Source organism: Solanum dulcamara, chromosome 1 (assembly GCF_947179165.1).
Source record: "Solanum dulcamara chromosome 1, daSolDulc1.2, whole genome shotgun sequence".
NCBI classification, from domain to species: Eukaryota; Viridiplantae; Streptophyta; class Magnoliopsida; order Solanales; family Solanaceae; genus Solanum; species Solanum dulcamara.
Genome location: NC_077237.1, coordinates 84869828 through 84883058, shown reverse-complemented (window position 1 = coordinate 84883058; position 13231 = coordinate 84869828). Strand labels below are relative to the sequence as shown.

At 39.5% G+C, this 13231-nt stretch overlaps 1 long non-coding RNA gene across 1 annotated transcript; it reads right to left on the bottom strand.

The window, feature by feature from the left end:
- Positions 1-226: 226 nt before the first annotated feature.
- On the bottom strand, positions 227-2668 carry LOC129890226 (uncharacterized). The gene is made up of 3 exons (XR_008766991.1): positions 2333-2668; positions 1427-1468; positions 227-591 (listed from the first exon to the last, which is right to left on the bottom strand). It is a non-coding gene; the product is annotated as an uncharacterized LOC129890226 (long non-coding RNA).
- Between the last annotated feature and the right edge of the window lie 10563 nt (positions 2669-13231).

The window sequence follows — 13231 nt, the reverse complement described above, 5'->3', positions numbered from 1 at the left end:
ATTATTCCATAGTAGCATCCATAACGACCTGGGGAAATACTCCAATAGCCTCGGTGGCGCTTTAGAGGGTTTTAGGAGCATTTTATTGGCAACACAACAGGAATTAAGTGTCACGACCTAGCCCCGTAGGCCGTGACTAGTGTCCGAATTGGACACTCGTATACACACATATTATCTTTTGTCAATCGACAATTAAACACGATATAGAATTTATATGGGTAGCACGTTGTCTCAAACTGTCACTTATATATATACCAAAATTAGCTATTTCTTGGGGAGTCTTAATTGTCAAAAATAAGATAACATAATACGTAAGCCGACAAGGCTTTCACTCCGAATGTAAATGTCCAAAAACATATGCCATACTAGTACATCAGACAATATCTACATACAACCCACTCATGTGTCTACAGACCTCTAAGAGGATTAACAATAGCATATGACGAGACAGGGCCCCGCCGTACCCCCAAAATACACAAATATATACATTATAAGGATTAGTACCAAAAGTTTAGGCTCCGAGACAATGGAGCACTTCAACCCATTGAGTAGAATCCTAAGGTGGCGGCTCTCCAAAATAAGTATCTGTACCTGCGGTCACGAAACGCAGCCCCCCGAAGAAGGGGGTCAGTACGAAATATGTACCGAGTATATAAAGCATAAAATATCGTAAAGGAGATCACATCTGAAATAAAGATTCAGGAGTCAAGTGTCATAATCAATAAATCACTGTACCTGTGTTATAAAATAAAGACATGCATATCATCATCATATATCGTACCTGGCCCGTTATGGGACTCGGTATCACAATTATATCAATATATCGTCATATGTATATATATACCATACCCGGCCCTCTAGCAAGGAACTCGGTGAATAGAGTAGTGTACACTGATACCGTACCCGGCCCATTATGGGACTCGGTGCCATAATCATATCGTCATATCATTATAATATCATATTATCATATCACGTACCCGGCCCTCTAGTAAGGGACTCGGTGAATAATGTAGTGGAATTCATACATGATAACATACCCGGCCTATCGTAGGACTCGGTGAATAATACCATAACAGCATGCACGAATAAGATATCATTAGCAACCTTGTGAAATTTAATCATTATCGGAGACTTAATAGAATAAGCAAAACAGACCATCATTTGAAAACCAAGACAATAGTCATTATAAATCACACTAATTATGGATTATACTAAAATATGAATTATACCACAACATGAGTTATACCAACTAGGATGGCTGGAATTATACACATGAGTCAAGACATAACAATATAAATTTTGAAAATCAAGAACGGTAGCCATCCGAGTATATCTACGAATAAGAGTTTCTTTGGAATTTAAGCATACGTCATTCGTTCGTTTCATATGGATCATGCCAAAAGAAGAAAATGTTAACTTTACATACCTTTAGCGTTTATACGTATATGTTGTCCAATATTGTCTCAACCTATATTAAAACGTTAAGCACTATGATTAAGCTATGGACAAGAATAAAACGTAGTCTATCGTTAGTAGGTTATTTCTAAAAAAAATTGGACAGCACCTCCCCTATACCACTCACTTTTCCCACTTTCAAACCAGCCATATAATCATCAACCAACATCAACAATCCAAAATATTGACACAAAATAAGATTTATTATTCATGTTACCAAAGCAGTAAATTCGGAAAGTCAAGTACCTCACGTTGTATCTAAAATTTGAAAATGAAAACGGCAAAACTGGACTTTATAACCTTCATGAAACATTTAGATCTATGTCTTAAGTTTCCAATGCAAAAGAAATCAACTCAAAATTCATTTTCTACAAAGAGATATCATCAAAATACGAACAGCTATACATGAAGGAATTTTCAATTCAGAATCTGGACAGAATTTGTCTTAAGATTCATGCTCAGTTTTCGACATCATAACAGCAGATATAGACTAAGACATAAACATAAGAGTTGTAGGTACGTGTATTAGCTTTCCAAAACATGTTTAATATCTAAATTCGAAGGTCTACACAATGAGATATTCCAGAATTACTACCAGCTACTCAATTCCAAAAACGGGTTTGAACATTCAAAATATTCATACACCTTTTTCCTCCAAATTCAAGAACAACAACTCATCAACAACATCAAAACAATATCAACCATTATTATACATCATCACTAACCTAATTTCATCCATTTAATCTACCTAAAACAACCCTTTAACCCATAAATCTCAACAAATCACCAAACTAGTTTATAACACTATTTTCTCCATTCTAATCCGTTAAAACTCTAACTAAACTTGTTAACAATGAAAAGGAGACTTTAATATTACCTTAAATTTGCAGCACCACATAAAATCTTCTCCTTATTGGTTGATTTCTAGCTCAAATTGAAGCCAACGCGACGTACAACAATTTTCTCTTCATGAGCTTCGGATTTCGGGACTTAATTTTGGTCGGATTTGGGATTTTTCTCAAGAACTCCCTTTCTCTCTCTCTTTGGAAATTTCCAGAATTATGTTGATCTTTGTATGAAGGAATAGTTACAAAAAATCAGATTTAATTTTGTGGGTATTGGGCCTGACCCGAATTAGAATTGGGTTGGGCCGAATTCACTATTTAGTTTGGCCTGCCAGATTTAAAACGTCTATATCTTATTACTCCGATATCACATTTCGTCCCACGACCTATGGTTGGAAAGATATTTCAATTATCTACAACTTTCATGTTGAGAGTTTTCCCAAATTCTCAAATTATAAAGAGGTTATGGCCTCCCGAAGTCAGCTTACCCGAAACGTAACTTTAAGAAAAACATATTTGATGGCTTCTATTTTGATTCGGCTTAAGGGTCCTTCTTGAGATGTATTTTACTACACATAATTTATTCATATAACTTGGCATCTACAACAAATCATGTCATTTTAAAATTCAAAATTAAAAGCCCTTGAATTTATAATCGTTAGCTTACGAATAATCCAAAATGCAAAAATACGGAATGTAACATTAAGTAATTTTATGGTTTTTCATTTGTGTTAGCCAACAAATTTTTATGTGCCGGGGGTACGAGTCGAATTTTCTTAGATTCTTACATAGTATCATCCGTAAGGAATTGGAAAATGACTCCAGTAGTCCGGACAGTGATTCAGAGGGGTTAAAGAGAATTTTATTGGCGACGTAATAAAATTAAGCGATTTGCCAATTTCTCGTTTGTGTCAGCCCAGAGATTTTTAGGTGTCGGAGTTCCGGGTTGAAATTTCTTAGATTCTTCCACAGTAAAATCCGTAACGACCTGGGGAATGACTCTAATTACCCCGGTGGTACTTTTTAGGGGTTTTGCATCATTTATTAGCACCGTAACAAGAATTAGCCTACGGATTTATAGGTGCGTGGGATTCAGGTCGAACCTTCTTGGATTATTCAATAATAGCATTCGTAACGACCTAAAAAATGTCTCCAGTAACCCCGGCGATGCTTTAGAGAGGTTTAAAACATTTTTTTGTAATGCAATAGGTATTTGGCAATTTTGCCAGTTTTTTGTGTGTGTTAGCTTATGAATATTTAGGTGTCAGTGGTCTAGGTAGAACTTTCTTAGATTCTTCCATATTAGCATCTGTAACAACTTGAGGAACGACTCTAGTTGCCTCGGTGGCGCATTAGAGGGGTTTAGGAATATTTTATTGGCGATGCAACAGGATTTAGACAATTTTGCCAATTTTTCGTCTGTGTTAGCCCACGAATTTTTTAGGCACCGAGGTTCTGGGTCAAACTTTCTTGGATTCTTCCATAGTAGCATCCATAACGACCTGGAGATTGACTACAGCAGCCCTGGCGGTGCTTTATAGGGGTTTAAGAGCATTTTATTGGCAACATAACATGAATTAGGCAATTTTGCTAGTTTTTCATTTATGTTAGCCTAGCCCACAGATTATTAGGTGCTGGAGGTCCGAGTCAAATTTTCCTTAATTCTTCCATAATAGCATCCGTAAGGACCCAGAGAAGGACTCCAGTATCCCCGACTGCGCTTTAGAGGGTTTAGGAGAATTTTAATTGTGAAGCAACAGAAATTAGGCAATTTTGCCAGCTTTTTGTGTGTTTTAGCCCACAAATATTTATGTACCAGAGTTCCGGGTTGAACTTTCTTGGATACTTTAATAGTAGCATTTGTAATGGGCCAAGGAACGACTCCAATAGCCCTGAGGGTGCTTTAGAGGGGTTTAAGAGCATTTTATTGGCGACGCACCATAAGTTAGGCGATTTTGTCAATTTTTCGTGTGTGTTAACCCACAGATTTTTAGATGTCAGGGGTCCGGATCGAAGTTTCTTGTATTATTTCATAGTAGCATTTGTAATGACCTGATAAACTACTCCAGAAGCCCCGACGATGCTTTAGAGGGGTTTAGGAACATTTTATTGGTGACGCAACAAGAATTAGGCAATTTTGTTAGTTTTTCATGTATGTTAGCCCACAAATTTTTAGGTGCTGGGGTTCCAGGTCAAACTTTCTAGGATTATTCCATAGAAGCATCCGTAAAGAGCTGGGGAATGACTCTAGTTGTCCCGGCATTGCTTTAGAGGGGTTTAGGAGCCTTTTATTGACGACGCAATAGGAATTAAGCGATATTACTAGTTTTTCATGTGTGATAGCTTATGGATATTTAGGTGCCGGGGGGTTCGGGTCGAACTTTCTTGGATTCTTCCGTAGTAGCATTCATAATGTCCTAGGTAATGACTCTAGTAGGCCCGATGATACTTTAGAGGGGTTTAGAAGCATTTTATTGGTGATGCACCAGGAATTAGGCAATTTTGCTAATTGTTTGTATGTGTTAGCCCACAAATTTTTAGGTGTCAAGGGTCTGGGTCGAACTTTCTTGAATTACCTGTAATTACCCGAGGAATGACTCCAGTAGCCCCGACGGTGGTTTAGAAGGGTTTGGAAATATTTTATTAGTGATGCAACAGAAATTAGGTGATTTTGTTAGTTTTTTGTGTGTGTTAGCCCATGGATTTTCAAGTGTCGGAGGTCTGGATCAAATTTCTTAGATTCTTCCATAGTAGCATCCGTAATGACCTAGGGAATGACTCTAGTTGCCCCGGCAGTGCTTTAGAGGGGTTTAGGAGTATTTTATTGGCGATGCACCAGGAATTAAGCAATTTTGCCAATTTTTCATGTGTGTTAGCCCACTAATTCTTTAGGTGCCGGGTGTCCAGGTCGAATTTTCTTGGATTTTTCCATAATAGCCTTTGAATAACCTAGTTAAAGACTCAAGTAGCCCCAACAGCGCTTTAGAGGGGTTTAAGAGTATTTTATTGGCGATGCGACATCAATTAGGCAATTTTTCAGATTTTTCATATGGGTTGGCCGATGGATTTTTAGGTGCCGAGGATTCGGGTCAAACGTTTATGGTTTCTTCCATAGTAGCATATTTAAAGACCTGGGGAATGACTCTAGTAGCCCAGCAGCGCTTCAGAGGGGTTCAGGAGCATCTTATTGGCGATGCAACAACAATTAGGCGATTTGCCAATTTTTCATGTGACGCCTACGAAGTTTTAGGTAACGGGGGTCCGGGTCGAAGTTTCTTGGATTCTTCCATAGTAGTGTTTGTAATGGCCAAGGGAACAACTCCAGTAGGCCCAACAACACTTTAGAGGGGTTTAGAAGCATTTTATTGGCGATGTGACAGAAATTAGGCAATTTTTACGATTTTTCATATGTGTTAGCCCACAAATTTTTAGGTACCGAGGGTTCGGGTCAAACTTTTTTGGATTCTTCAATAGTAGCATCTTTAAATACCTGGGGAACGACTCTAGTAGCCCTAGAGAAACTTTAGAGGTGTATAAGAGTATTTTATTAGCGATGCAACAGGAATTTTGCGATTTTGCCTATTTTTCGTGTGTGTTAGCCCACAGATTTCTCAGTGCCGGAGGTCCAGGTCGAACTTTATTAGATTCTTCCATAGTAGAATCCGTAACAACCTGGGGAACGACTTCAGTAGCCCCAGTGGCGCTCTAGAAGGGTTTAAGATCATTTTATTGGCGATGTAACAGGAATTAGGTGATTTTGCCGGTTTTTCACGTGTGTTAGCCCACAGAATTTTACGTGCCGGGGGTTCGGGTTGAATTTTCTTGTTTTCTTACATTGTAACATCCGTAAGGACTTGGAGAACGACTCCAGTAATCTCGGTAGTGCTTCAGAGGGGTATAGGAGAATTTTATTGGCGACGCAACAAAATTAAGCGATTTGCTAGTTTTTCGTCTATGTCACCCATTTTTAGGTGTCGGAGATCCGGGTCGAACTTTCTTAGATTCTTCCAAAGTAGCATCCGTAACGACCTAGGGAACGACTCTAGTTACCCCGGTGGTACTTTATAGGGGTTTAGCAGTATTTTATTGGTGATGCAACATGAATTAGCCAATGAATTTGTAGGTGCATGGATTTCGGGTCAAAATTTCTTGAATTATTCCATAGTAGCATCTTTAATGTCTTGAAAAACGTCTTTAGTAGCCCTAGAGATGATTTAGAGGGATTTAACACTATTTTATTGGCAATGCAACAGGAATTAGGTGATTTTGCTAGTTTTCCGTGTGTGTTAGCCCATGGATATATAGGTGTCGGAGGTCCAGGTCGAATTTTCTTGGATAATTCCATATTAGCATCCGTAACAACCTGGGGAATGACTCCAATGTCCTCGGCGGTGCATTAGATGGGTTTAGAAATATTTTCTTGGCGACGCAACAAGAATTAAGCGATTTTGCCAATTTTTGGTCTACATAGGCGTCAGGGGTCCGGGTCGAATCTTCTTGGATTCTTCCATAGTAGCATCCGTAACGACCTAGAGAATGACTCTAGTAGCCCTGGTGGTGCTTTAGAGGGTTTAAGAGCATTTTATTGGTAACGCAACACGAATTAGGCAATTTTTCTAGTTTTTGGTGTGTGTTAGCCCACAGATTATTAGGTTACGGGGGTACGAGTTGAATTTTCCTTGATTCTTCAATAATAGCGTACGTAGGGACCCGAATAAGGACTTCAGTAGCCCCAACAGTGGTTTAGAGGGTTTAGGAGCATTTTAATTGCGAAGCAACTGAAATTAGGCGATTTTTAAGTTTTTCGTGTGTGTTAGCCCATAGATTTTTAGGTGCCGGGGGTTAGGGCCGAACTTTCTTAGATTCTTCCATAGTAGCATTTGTAAGGACCTGAAGGAAGACTCCAGTAGTCCCAACAGCGCTTTAGAGGTTTTAGGAGAATTTAATTGGTGACTCAAAAGGAATTAGGAGAATTTGTCAATTTTTCATGTGTGTTATCCCAAAGATTTTTAAGTGTTGGGGTCCGAGTTGAACATTCTTCGATTCTTTAATAGTAGCATCCGTAACAACCTAGGAACGACTCTAGTTACCCCGACGGTGCTTTAGAAGGGTTTAGGAGCATTTTATTGGCGACACATCAGGAATTAGGTAATTTTGCCAATTTTTCGTATGTGTTAGCTCACAGATATTTAGGTGCGGGGGGTCCGGGTCAAATTTTCTTGTTTGTTTCCATTGTAGCATCTCTAATGATCTGAGGAATGACTCTAGTAGCCCCGACGGTGCTTTAGAGGAGTTTAGAAACATTTTAATAGTGACACAACAGAAATTAGGCAATTTTGTTAGTTTTTCGTGTGTATTAACCCACAAATTTTTAGGTGCCAAGGGTCCGGATCGAATTTTCTTAGATTCTTCCATAGTATCTTCTGTAATGACTTGGGTAACGACTCTAGTATCCCCGGCGGTGCTTTCGAGGGGTTAAGGAGCATTTTATTGATGATGCACCAAGAATTAGGCAATTTTGCCAATTTTTCGTGTGTGTTAGCCACAGATTCTTTAGGTGTCGGGTGTTCAGGTCGAATTTTCTTTGATTTTTCCATAGTAGCCTTCGTAATGACCTAGGGAACGAATTAGGCAATTTTGCCAATTTTTTGTTTGTGTTAGCCAATGAATATTTTAGGCGCCAGGGGTACGAGTCGAATTTTCTTGGATTCTTCCATAGTAGCATCCATAACGACCTGGAGAATGACTCCAGTAGCTATGGCGGTGCTTTAGAGGGGTTTAAGAGCATTTTATTGGCAACGAACTTGAATTAGGCAATTTTGCCAATTTTTCGTGTGTGTTAGCCCACAGATTATTAGGTGTCAGGGGTCCGAATCGAATTTTCCTTGATTCCTCCATAAAAGCATCCATAAGGACCTGGAGAAGGACTCTAGTAGCCCCGACAATGCTTTAGAGGGTTTAGGAGCATTTTTATTGTGAAGCAACTGGAATTAGGCGATTTGGCCTGTTTTACATGTGTTTTAGCCCATAAAATTATATGTGCCAGAGGTCCGGCTCGAAATTTCCTAGATATTAACATTTGTAATGGACTAGGGAATGACTCTAGTAGCCCCGACGATTCTTTAGAGGAGTTTAAGATTATTTTTTAGAAACACAATAGGAATTAGGTGATTTTGCCTGTTTTTCATGTGTGAGCCCACAGAAATTTAGGTGCAAGAAGTCCAGGTCGAACTTTCTTTGATTCTTCCATAGTAGCATTTATAATAACCTGGAGAATGACTTTAATATTCTCGGTGATGCTTTAGAGGGATTTAGAAGCATTTTATTGGCAATGCAATAGGAATTAGGCAATTTTATCAGTGTTTCGTGTGTGTTAACCTACGGATTTTTAGATGACGGGGCTCTGGGTTGAATGTTCCTTGATTCTTCCATAGTAGCATCTGTAATGACCTAGGAAACGACTCCAGTAGTACCGACGATGCTTTAGAGGGGTTTATGAGCATTTTATTAGCGACACAATAGGAATTAGGCAATTTTGTCAATTTTGTGTGTGTGTTAGCCCATGAATGTTTTAGGTGCCGGGGGTTCGAGTCAAACTTTCTTGGATTTTTTAATAAAAGCCTCAGTATCGACCTGGGAAGTGACTCCAGTAGCCTCGATGGTGCTTTAGAGGGGCTTAAAAACATTTTATTAGCGACGACAACATGAATTAGGTGATTTTGTTAGTTTTTTGTGTCTTAGCCCACGAATTATTAGGTGATGGGGGTCGGGTCGAACTTTATTGAATTGTTCTATAGTATCATCCGTAACGACCAGGTGAACGACTCTAGTAGCCCTGGTGGAACTTTAAAGGGTTTTAGGAGCATTATTTTGGCGACGCAATAGGAATTAGGCAATTTTGCCGGTTTTTCATGTCTATTAGCCCACAAATTTTTACGTACCGGGGGTCTGTGTCGATCTTTCTTAGATTCTTCCATAGTAGCATCCGTAATGACCTGGGAAACGACTTTAGTTTCTCCGGTGGTGCTTTAGAGTCATTTAGGATCATTTTATTGAATCTTGTAGTCCCGGATACACTTTAGAGGTGTATAAGAGTATTTTATTGGCATTGCAATAGGAATTAGGCAATTTTGCTAGCTTTTTGTGTGTGTTAGCCCATAGAATTTTAGGTGTCGGGGGTCTGGGGTGAACATTCTTGGATTCTTCTATAGTAGCGTCTGTAAGGATCTAGAGAATGACTCCAGTAGCCTCGACAGCGCTTTAGAGGGTTTAGGAAATTTTAATTGGCGACGCAAAAGGAATTAGGTAAATTTGCCAATTTTTCATGTTTGTTAGCCCATAAATTTTTAGGTGCTGGGGGTCCGGGTTGAACATTTTTTGATTCTGCTATAGTAGCATTCGTAACGACCTGGGAAACGACTCTAGTTACCCCAGCTGTTCTTTATAGGGGTTTAGCAGCATTTTATTGGTGACGTAACAGGAATAAGTTGATTTTTCTAGTTTTTTGTGTGTGTTAGCCCACAGATTTGTAAGTGTCGGGGGTTCGGGTCGAACCTTCTTGGATACTTCTATAATAACATTCATAACGACCTGGAGAACAACTTCAATAGGCCCGATGACTCTTTACAGGGATTTAGGAGCATTTTATTGGCGACACATCAGAAATTAGGCGATTTTGCCAATATTTTGTGTGTGTTAGCCCACAAATTTTTAGGTATCGGAGGTTCAGGTCGAATTTTCTTGGATTCTTAAATAGTAGCATCTCTAAAAACCTGGGAATGACTCCAGTATCCCTAGCGGCACTTTAGAGGGGTTTAGGAACATTTTATTGGCGACACAATAAGAATTAGGCGATTTTACCAATTTTTCATGTGTGTTAGCCCTCAGATTTTTGTGTTGAAGGTACATGTCAAAATTTCCTTGATTCTTCAATAGTAGCATCCTTAACAACCTGGGGAACAACTTCAGTAGCCCCGATGGCATTTTAAAGGGGTTTCGGAAAATTTTATTGGCGATGGAACATAAATTAGTCAATTTTTCTAGGTTTTTGTGTGTGTTAGCTCACGGATTTGTGGGTGCAGGGGGTACCGATTGAAATTTCTTGGTTGTTTCTATAGTAGCATCCATAATGACCTAGTGAATGACTCTAGGTGCCCTGGCGGTTCTTTAGAGGTCTTTAGGAGCATTTTATTGATGATGCAACAGGAATTAAGCGATTTTGCTATTTTTTTAAGTGTGTTAACCCACACGAGTGTCCCGGACAAACTTTCTTGGATTCTTTCATAGTAGCATTTATAATGACCTAAGAAACGACTACAGTAAACCTGATAATGCTTTAGAGGGGTTTAGGAGCATTTTATTAGCGACACAATATGAATTAGGATATTTTATCAATTTTCCATATGTGTTAGCCCACAAATTGTTTAGATGCCAGGGGTCTAGGTCGAACTTTCTTGAATTCTTCCATAGTAGCATTCGTAACAACCTGGGAAAAGACTCCAGTAGCCCCGACGGTGCTTTAGATGGGTTTAAACATATTTTATTTGCGACGTAACATAAATTAGGTGATTTTGATAGTTTTTTGTGTGTGTTAGCCCACAAATTATTAGGTGCCAGAGGTCTGAATCGAACTTTCTTTGATTCTTCCATAGTAGCATCCGTAACGACCTAAAGAATGACTCTAGTAGCCTCGATGGCGCTTTAGAAGAGTTTAGGAGCATTTTATTGGCGACGCATTAGGAATTAGGCGATTTTGCTAGTTTTTAATGTGTGTTAGTCCACGGATTTTTACGTGCCGGGGGTTCGGGTGGAAATTTCTTGAATTCTTCCATAGTAGCATCCGTAAGGACTCTGAGAACAACTCCAGCAGTCCCAGCAGTACTTCAGAGTGGTTTAGGAGCATTTTATTAGCGACGCAACAAGAATTAGGTGATATGCTAGTTTATCGTGTGTGTCAGCCTACGGATTTTTAGGTGCCGGGGGTTCGAGTTGAACTTTATTAGATTCTTCTATAGTAGCCTCCGTATCAACCTGGTAAAAGAGCTGGGGAACAACTCTCGTTTCCCCGGCATTGCTTTAGAGGGTTTTAGTAGCATTTTATTGATGACGCAATAAAAATTAGGGGATAATACTAGTTTTTCATGTGTGAGGAGAGCTCGTGGATTTTTAGGTGCTGGGGTCCAGGTCAAACTTTCTTGGATTCTTCTGTAGTAGCATTCATAATGGCCTAAAGGATGACTCTAATAGCCTCGACGGTAATTTAGAGGGGTTTAGGAGCACTTTATTTGCGACGCACCAGGAATTAGGCAATTTTGCCAATATTTCGTATGTGTTAACCTACGGATTTTTAGGTGTCGGGGGTCTGAGTTGAACTTTCTTGAATTCTTCCATATTAGCATCCGTAATAACTCGAGGAACGACTCTAGTAGCCCCGGCATTGCTTTACAGGATTTTAGGAGCATTTTATTAGTTACGCAACAGATATTAGGCGATTTTGTTAGTTTTTCGTGTGTGTTAGCCCACAGATTTTTAGGTGCCGGGGTTCTGGATCAAACTTTCTTAGATTCTTCCATAGTATCATCTGTAATGACCTGGGGAATGATTCTAGTTCCCCTGGCAGTGCTTTCGAGGGGTTTCAGAGAATTTTATTGGCGATACACCAGGAATTAGGCAATTTTGCCAATTTTTCGTGTATGTTAGCCCACGGATTCTTTAGGTGCCGGTTGTCCAGGTTGAACTTTCTTGTATTCTTCCATAATAGCCTTCATAATGACCTAGGAACGACTTTAGTAGCCCCGGCTATGCTTTAGAGGTGTTTAGGAGCATTTTATTGGTGATGTGACAGGAATTAGGCTATTTTTTCAATTTTTCATATGGGTTCACCCACGGATTTTTAGGTGCCGAGGATGCAGATCAAGCGTTCTTGGATTATTTCATAGTAGCATCCTTAAAGACCTAGGTAATGCCTCTAGTAGCCCCAGTGGCGCTTTAGAGGGGTTTAGAAGCATTATTTTGGCGATGCAATAGGAATTAGGCGATTTTGCCAATTTTTTATGTGTATTAACCCATGAATTTTTATGTTCCAGGGGTCCGGGTCAAATATTCTTGGATTATTCCATATTAGTGTTAGTAAGGACTTGGAGAACGACTACAGTATCCCTGGCAGCATTTCAGAGGGTTCAGGAGCATTTTATTGGCGACGCAACAAGAACAAGGCGATTTGCTAGTTTTTCATGTGTGTCAGCCAACTGACTTTTAGGTAACGGGGGTCCGAGTAGAAATTTCTTGGATTATTTCATAGTAGCATTCATCATGACCTAGGGAACGACTCTAGTAGCCTCGTCAGCGCTTTAAAGGGAATTAGGAGCATTTTATTGGCGATGCGACAGGAATTAGGCAATTTTTCTGGCTTTTCATATATGTTAGCCTACAGATTTTTAGTTGTTGAGGTTTGGACCAAACTTTCTTGGATTATTCTATGGTAGCATACTTAAAGACCTGGGGAATGACTCTAGTAGCCCCAGAGACAATTTAGAAGTGTATAAGAGCATTTTATTGGTGATGCAACAGGAATTAGGCGATTTTGCCTATATTACATGTATGTTAGCCCAAAGATTTTTAGGTGTCTAGGATTTGGGTCATGTTTTCATGGATTCGTCCACAGTAGCATCCGTAAGGACCTGGAAAACAACTCCAGTAGCCCTGACAATGGTTTCGAAGGCCTTAGGAGCATTTTATTTGCGACGCAAAAGGAATTAGGCAAATTTGCTAGTTTTTGGTGTGTGTTAACCTACGAATTTTTAGGTGCCAAGGGTCTGGGTCGAACATTTTAGGATTATTCCATAGTAGCATCCGTAATGACCTGGAGAATGACTCTAGTTTTCCCAATAGTGCTTTAGAGGGGTTTAGGGGCATTTTATTAGCGACGCAAC